Consider the following 7,765-nt stretch of genomic DNA (forward strand, 5'->3'; position numbering starts at 1 on the left):
ATTCTTTCTTTATGTTCAACTTGTTATTACAGGGTATGGGTTAGGATAAGGATATGAGTTAAACTTTTATCATTCGAATATCAACTACCAGGTCGAATGCCAGCTACAAGCCTGCACATACGTGATTGGTGCATGGGTCATGCGACAGGGAGAGATACATGGAGTGCATGGTATCTTCGAATTTTTGGGGTGAGAGTCTCTTAGACTCCACGACGTCTCCGAGGTGTGGCTCCATAGACGCATGAACGATAATGTGTCATCATCGGTGCAGGGTATGAACACCGTGAGAATAATGCGTCTTCAGACTAGACTGTAACATTCACCTCATTAGAATAAATAATCTTTCCACAACATTATTCGACGAATTATTTTTTCTCATTGTATTATCTCACAAAATCAATCGTGGATCTAGAGGCAGTCATTTTGGAGAGGCAAAAAAATTAATAATCGTAACAATTGTCTCGCATAACAAAAATAATGTCAAATCAATTAATTAACAAGTCACATCAGTATTTCACCACCCCAGTAATCGTTTTATGTCTTCAAAGGTCTTCACCTCTTCAAACATTAAAAATTGGTTATTTATTAAATAATTTTAAATAATTTAATAAGGTTATTTATTTTTAAAAATAATTTATTTTAAATATTTTAAAAATATGGTTATTTATTTTAAAATATTTATTTTAAATAATTTATTATTATGGATTGATTTATTTTAAAATATGGTAGATTTATTTTAAATAATTATTATATGGATTGATTTATTTTAAAATATGGATGATTTATTAAATAATTATTAGTATGATTGATTTATTTAAAATATGGATTGATTTATTTAAATAATTTATTAATATGATTGATTATTTTAAAATATGGATTGATTTTTATTGTATTGTATGGATTGATTTATTTTAAATAATTTATTAGTATGAATGATTATTTTAAATATGGATGATTTATTATGTAGTTGTATGGATTGATTTATTTTAAATAATTTATTAGTATGATGATTATTTAAAATAGATTAATTTATTTTAAATAATTTATTAGTATAGATTGATTTATTTAAAATATAGATTAATTTATTATTGTAGTTGTATGGATTGATTTATTTTAAATAATTTATTAGTATAGATTGATTTATTTTAAAATATGGATTGTTTTTTTTAAATAAATTATTATTGTAGTTGTATGGATTATTTCAATTTCAGTATTGTAAAACTAAAATTATTTAAATTTCAGTATTGCAAAACTCTTTTAAGTTTAAAAATCAGTTTATTTATATTTCAGTTCATTTTAACAGTCTGCAGACGTTAAAAAACAAACAATCTTCTTCTTGCAGACTGCAGACTTTTGGTCCACCTCTTCTGCTGCAAATGTGGTCCGCAGACTGCAGACCTTTTACCTCTGCAAAAACAAACACCACCTAAATCATTATTGTATGAACCATGTTTATATTTGTACATGTACACATGACACAGGGAAGTTATACAGTGCGACAGTATTAATATGCGGTTAAAAAATATTATCGATTTTGTTATTATTTAAATAATAAAATTAGTAAAAAATTATCTGAAATATTATTATTTTTATCGGTTTTGTTATTATTGAGCACTTTACGCGCTCAAATTTGATAATATATTCAGTAAAATGGTACCTAAAATATTATTTTTCTACCATATATATTATCAAACCCATAAAACACAAATAATAACCAAATCAATAAAAATAATAATATTTTTTTATAATTTTTTACTAATTTTATTATTTAAATAATAATAAAATGACTTCCCCGATGACACAAATAGGCCTGTAAATGAACTGAACGTTCAGCGAACTGTTCATGAACCGTGCGGCGGGAAGTTCGTTTAAGTGCATTTATTTATTAAATAAACGAACATGAATTAGATTTTGTGTTCGTTTAATTAAATGAACGAACACGAACATATGTCTCATTCGTTCATTTACGTTAGTGAACATTCGGTTATGTTCGTTCAGTTATGTTCGTTTATGTTCGTTCATGGTCATTCATTTATGTTTAGCCCAATCTTCTTAAATCAATTTTGGTAATCAATTTGTAAGTATCTTAAAAATATTAATTAATATGATATTCTGATGACTAATTCTATAATTAACCCAATTTGATTTGGAGATTAAATCCAATAAGTTAACATGTGAGGCACCTCGCACCTATATTCTTTTTTTCATTTTTTTCCCAAACCCTTGTGTTCACTAGAGAGTGGAGACGGTCGTTGAAAGTTTCAAAACAAGTTATATTATAGTGCAATATGAAGTTTTACAGATATGTTTTCATCTCTTTCTCTGTTTTATTTGGCTTAATAGTTGATATGTAAAGTTATTACAAGTATCTTTCCACCTAAAACTCAAGAAAACATCATACTGCTTTCTAGAAATAGATAGGAAGATAAATGTAACAATCAAAAGTATATAAGCATCAGTAAAGAGAAAAATATATAGAATTTGCCAGAAAACAAAACAAAGGTTTCTATGCAATTTCTGCAAAAGAGTGTAATAGCGGAAGTAATGGATTTTCTAGGAAGAACTCATTAATAAGTAGAAAATACACTTTGACAATGAATTTTTGTTTTCATAGTTCTTGTGTGGCCTTTAGTTGGAGTAGACTTTAGGTACGTTAAAATTTTGAATGATGGTTTAACAATAATATCAGTTACGATATGTAGCATCGAAGGGATTTCGGATCTATGTTATTGCCTTGTAGTCCAATTTGTACCGTTCGAAATCTTCATGCTGTTAAATTTTCTACTCTGTCAACGGAAAGGACCATTATTAACAAACCTCACTAAAGTCTGACATTGATGTCACAAAACTTTTAGCCGGCAAATTTATTAGAATAACGTAATGGAAATAATTGTTCATATGTAATCATGTACTACTAAGATAAATGTTATATCGTTAAATTAAAGTCGTGTGAATCATTTAATATCTTTAAAAGATCGATTGAAATATTTAATATCTTCAAACATTTCATCACTGCTAATCAACTCTTTCGCTATTTATCACTATAGATTTGGTTGATTTGCATTGTCGACTATTTTTCATGAAAGAACAATGAAAGGTATGATCTCCAACGTTTATGTTCGTTTATGGTCGTGTTCATTTATGTTCGTGTTCGTTTATGTTCGTGTTCGTTTATTTATTAAATGAACGAACATAAACAAGTTATATTCCTTAATAAATGAACATGAACAAAAAAAAATTTATTCATTTATATTCGTGTTCGTTTATTTATTAAATGAACGAACATAAATATAACTCCGTTTATATGCGTTCGGTTCTTTTACATACCTAGACACAAACGTGCAATTTTTGATTGAATTGGAAGTCCACAGCCAATTTAACGCATGCCAGTGCTGTCCCATCTCAGTGCACCTTTCCAAAATTTCACGTCGACCAGTGTGAAATGCTGACCAAGAACTTCTGTTTTGGCGTAATTCTACCTCCAGTCTCTTTCTTTCAACTTTTAAGATTTAATCCCTCTACTTTTGGAATAATTTTAGTGTTCAACGTATTAATCGATTTATCTAAATTACATACTACAAAGATCTATTATAAAATCAAATATATTAATCTAAATTATTTTATTAATAATATTAAAATTTAAACCATAAACAAGGTCTAATCTCTTATTGTATTAAACCAATTGATAATTGATTATTTATCTACTTTTATTTTCATTTGCTTAGCCTCTCTTCCTATCTATATAGTAATTTGAAAATCAAAATTCAATTGATAAAATTATCTATATAGGTTTTCATTGTTAAATCTAACTCAATTCTAAGTATTCTTAACTATTTGACATTGAACACTCAATCATCCTTGCAATCGTAGATGCTCGAACCCGTAATATATAGGAATAGCAATAATTCCTTTAAATCACAGAAGTAAGTTAGTTCATGCTTGAACTTTAATTTTAAATTAGATACGTAGGAAAAAATTGAAATTAGAAAGTTTGAAGAGTATAGGGATGGGGACAAAATTATACATTTTTATTTTAAAATTCCTAAGATAAACCCGTATTTCCCTTGTGATGAAATTTAATCACTAAATTATTTTTTTCAAAATTATACTTAAATTATATTTTTAATTTATTTTAGTTACGTTCAATGATAAAGAGACACTATCTTATGGTGATATGTCAGCATCATTATTACTTTTTAACAATAGGTGACTAAAACGGAATAAAATATAAGTTCAGGTATAATTAAAAAATTAGTAAATGATCAAACAAAATTACTTAAATAGTTAAGGGACTAAATACAAATTTACGCTTATTTTGTTGTTCGTTGAGCTTACGTATCTTAATTTTCATTTTAATGGCCGATCATCTGGTCTCCATATATCTACACGTAGCAATAGATTAAGGGGTGTTAGAAATATGTGTATTCCTGAAAATTTTAGATTTTTTGTATATTAAATATATATTTTATATAAATTATTTAATTCGTATCCTTAATTATTTAATAATATCACATTCTTTAAATTTAAATTTTTAATATAATTTTTTATACTCGGACTCCGGACACAAATTCCTACACGTAAATCAAATTCAATTAATTTACAAATAAAGCTCTCCCCTCGTTGTATACGCATGCTCTCTATCGCGTTCCCATTTTCCACGCTTTCTCTTTCTCAATAGCCTCTCCACTACCTTCGGCCTTCACTGACCGCCATGCCGGTCCGGCGAAGCTCCCAGCGATGGCCTCTTCATGTGACCATCTTTCTCTTTTCATTCATCTTCATCGTTTCTTATGCAAAATCTGATGAAGTGGAGATGTTGCTGAAGTTCAAATCAGCTGTTGAAAGCTCGGATCCTAACGTTTTCAGTTCATGGAAACAAGGGAACTCTGCATGTGACTTCGCCGGAGTTGTTTGCAATTCGAATGGGTTCGTCACCGAAATCAATCTTCCCCAACCACGAATTGTGAGTTATGTTCCTTTTGATCCAATCTGCGAGTTGCGATCACTGCTGAAGATTGATCTCGGGAACAATTCTTTCCATGGGAATGTTTCGGAGTACCTGAAGAAATGTTCTAGCCTGCAATACTTGGATTTGGGAGTCAATGCTTTTTCTGGAAAAGTGCCTGATTTGTCTTCTTTAACTGGATTGAAGTTCTTGAATTTGAACAACAGTGGATTTTCCGGGATTTTCCCATGGAAATCACTGGAAAATCTCACGGAATTGACTTTCTTAAGCCTCGGTGACAATCCGTTCGATGCAGGTCCATTTCCTCTTGAAGTTCTGAAGCTTGAGAAATTGTTTTGGCTTTATCTCACAAATTGCAGCTTCACTGGACATATTCCTGAGGGAATTCAGAATCTCACTCTGCTGCAAAATCTTGAGCTCTCCGATAACAGATTGTCGGGTCCAATCCCAGCTGGAATTACCAAACTTAACAAGCTTTGGCAATTTGAGTTTTACAACAACTCACTGTCGGGGAAATTACCTGTTGGATTCGGAAACCTTTCGAACCTTAAGAACTTTGATGCGTCGATGAATATGCTCGAAGGCGACTTATCGGAGTTACGATCGTTGAAGAATCTTGCTTCGTTGCAGCTCTTTGAAAACCAATTTTCAGGAGAGGTTCCAGTGGAGTTTGGTGAGTTCAAGCACCTTGTAGGACTATCACTATAGAGGAACAAACTTACTGGTCAGCTTCCAACGAAAATCGGGTCTTCGTCGGATCTTAATTTCATAGATGTTTCGGAGAATTTTTTGACAGGTCCTATACCACCAGATATGTGCAAGAATGGCAAAATGGTTGGTCTTCTTTTGCTGCAGAACAGCTTCACTGGCTCAATCCCGGAGAGCTACACGAACTGTAAGTCGTTGGTTCGATTACGAGTGAATAACAATTCGCTGTCGGGGACCGTCCCTGCCGGAATATGGAGTTTGCCGAATCTCTCCATAATTGATCTTAGCATGAATCGTTTTGAAGGTCCAGTGACGGGTGATATTGGTAATGCCAAGTCTCTTGCACAACTTTTCTTGGCCAATAATCAGTTTTCAGGGGAATTGCCTACTTCAATCTCTCAAGCTTCATCATTAGTCTCGATTCAGCTTAGTTTGAATATATTTTCGGGCCAAATTCCGGTAACCATTGGAGAATTAAAACTCCTAGGCAGTCTTTATTTGAATGGTAACATGTTTTCTGGTGTCATACCAGATGCATTAGGCTCTTGTGTTTCTTTGAATGATGTAAACGTTGCTGGTAACTCACTTTCCGGTAAAATTCCCGAGAGTATAGGATATTTACGTAACCTTAACTCCTTGAATTTATCCGAAAACAAACTCTCGGGTGATATTCCGGCCACCTTGTCATCTTCTAGATTAAGCCTTCTAGACTTGTCGAACAACCAGTTAGTCGGTCCCATACCGAAATCATTATCTATTCAGGCTTTCAAAGACTGCTTTGAGGGGAATCCGGGCCTATGCAGCTCGGATCTCGAGAACTTCCGGCCGTGTTCGTCAAATCCCGGTACATCGAGTCATCTTCGCATGTTTTTATCCTGTTTCATAGCTGGAATATTAGTCCTGCTCGTATCATTAGGATGTTACATGTTTGTGAGGGCGAAGCAGAGTAATCTTGATCATCCATTGAAGAAGGTTTCTTGGAACATGAAATCATATCGCATGCTGAGTTTCACCGAAAAGGATATCATCGATGCTGTCAAATTGCAGAATCTAATAGGTAAAGGTGGATCAGGGAATGTCTATAAAGTTGAACTCGGAGATGGCAAAGAACTTGCTGTGAAGCATATTTGGATCTCGGATTCCAGAAATCGTAGAAGCTATCAAAGCAGTACAACTATGCTAACACAAAGGAGCTTCCGGTCTCTAGAATATGATGCAGAGGTAGCAGCATTGAGTGCCATTAGGCATGTGAATGTGGTTAATCTGTACTGTAGCATTACTAGCGAGGATAGCAACCTGCTGGTTTACGAGTATCTACCGAATGGGAGCTTATGGGACAGGCTGCATTCATGTCAAAAGATGGAGATGAACTGGGAGACGAGATACTCCATTGCATTAGGAGCTGCAAGAGGGTTAGAGTATTTGCATCACGGATGCGACAGACCGGTGATACACCGTGATGTGAAGTCTAGCAATATTTTGTTAGATGAAGAGTGGAAGCCGAGGATTGCTGATTTTGGACTCGCAAAGATCGTGCAGGACAGCAATGGAGGGGATTGGACTAATGTTATAGCCGGAACTCATGGCTACATGGCTCCTGGTAAGTTTCTTATGCTTTTGTTCATATGATTCAAGTAACTTGCATTGAAAAAGCTTCTGATTTGGTTTTAATTGCTGCATAATTTAATGGCAGAGTCTGCATACACATGCAAGGTAAACGAGAAGAGCGATGTTTACAGCTTCGGAGTTGTGCTTATGGAGTTGGTCACGGGGAAAAGGCCGGTTGAGCCCGAATTCGGAGAGAACAAGGACATAGTTTACTGGATCTATAATAAACTGAAGACCAAAGAAACTTCAGTCGAGGTTGTGGGCTCTAGCATCTCAACTGCATCAAAGGAAGACGCCGTCAAGGTGTTAAGAATTGCAGTACACTGCACGGCGAAGATTCCGACGCTTAGACCTAGCATGAGAAAGGTAGTTCAAATGCTGGAGGAGGCCGAACCTTGTAAACTTACTGATATTATTGTTCATAAAAAAGGTGAAAGTAGCCCCACTGAGGAATGGAAGAACAACGGTAAGTAAATCCGAAGC

At 33.5% G+C, this 7,765-nt stretch overlaps 1 pseudogene; it reads left to right on the plus strand.

Moving 5' to 3' along the window:
• Positions 1-4,686: 4,686 nt before the first annotated feature.
• LOC120134103 lies at positions 4,687-7,759 on the plus strand (annotated as a pseudogene).
• The last annotated feature ends 6 nt before the right edge of the window (positions 7,760-7,765 follow it).

Source organism: Hibiscus syriacus, unplaced genomic scaffold, assembly GCF_006381635.1.
Source record: "Hibiscus syriacus cultivar Baekdansim isolate YM2019G1 unplaced genomic scaffold, ASM638163v2 tig00110597_pilon, whole genome shotgun sequence".
Lineage (NCBI taxonomy): Eukaryota > Viridiplantae > Streptophyta > Magnoliopsida > Malvales > Malvaceae > Hibiscus > Hibiscus syriacus.